This window comes from Rhea pennata, chromosome 1 (genome assembly GCF_028389875.1).
Source record: "Rhea pennata isolate bPtePen1 chromosome 1, bPtePen1.pri, whole genome shotgun sequence".
Taxonomy (NCBI): Eukaryota; Metazoa; Chordata; class Aves; order Rheiformes; family Rheidae; genus Rhea; species Rhea pennata.
The window spans coordinates 69,015,222-69,016,416 of record NC_084663.1 but is presented as its reverse complement, the minus strand read 5'-3'; positions in this window follow the sequence as shown (position 1 = coordinate 69,016,416).

Here is a 1,195-nt window from a genome sequence, read left to right as displayed (position 1 = left end):
GGCGGTGCGCCCCTCACCGCCGCCTGCGGCCGCGGTAACCTCACTGCCGCCGCCCTCCTCACGGGTGCGGAGGCGCCGCCCCTGCCGCCACCTTCCCGCCCCCTCACGGCCGCCATTTTCCCCGCCCCTGCCGCCATCTTCCCGCCCCGCGCGGCCACGGGAGCTGTAGTCTGCGGCTGTGAGGCGACCGGAGGCGGCGCGCGGGGCTCCTCGGAGCGCCCGTGCCGTGCCGTGCCGTGCCGTGCCGTGCCGTGCCGTGCCGTGCCGTGCCGTGCCGTGCCCCGACACACACACCCACACACGGCGGCCCGATCCTCCCCCGGAGCCGCGGCCTTGTGGGACAGGGGTATTCTAACGCAAACTGGGGGCGGTTAGAGAGCAACCTGGGGGGTGTGTTTGGGGGACTGGACACGCTGGCCGTAAGGTGGCTCTTGCGGTGCCCCCCCCCCCCCCTTTTTCATCTCTTCCCTGTAGTATCAAGAAATCTCGAGTGTTCATTCCGCAGCATGCTGAAAAACACACGCTGCCCGAAAGAGGGTCTTCAGTGTCACAAATCGGTGCGCGCACCGGACAGAAAAGTGTTTCTTCTAAGGTAGGGAAGCGTATCTGTCTTTGCCTTGGGGATAAGATATCCAGACGCCTCAGTTGGGCTTTGTTTAATAACTGTAAGCTTTAATTTCTCACCCTCGTGCCTGCCAGCGGAGAACAATTAAACCTAGACCAAAAATTTGTGCCCTCAGCTGCCGTAACTAGCCGGAGGGTCAAACAGCCTAGCGAAGGGCACTGCTTTTCTTCTCCCCCACCGCAAGGTGTCACGCAAACCACAAGCGTTTTTTGGTTGCTAAATGGACGGTTTTAAGATGCAGAAGAGTTGCTTGGAAAGAAGGCAATGAAGTCGTGGTCCTGTGGTCTTCCTCGCTATAAACAGCCAGCAGGAGAAGATATATATATATATCTATATATGTATATATATGTATGTATGTATGTATATATATATTTTGGGGGGGGCAGTGAATAATAAAGGGATGGTGCTCCCATTGCATGTTAATGCACGGCTGCCTTTGAAACAGATCTTTGCCAGCAGCTTGCTGTGCCAGGCAAATGCTGGCCTTCATCTCCTGATGGCAAGTTCCCCAGGAATCTTTGCTTTGATCACCACCTTACTGAAAACCACGCGTCCAGAATTCTGAGCATG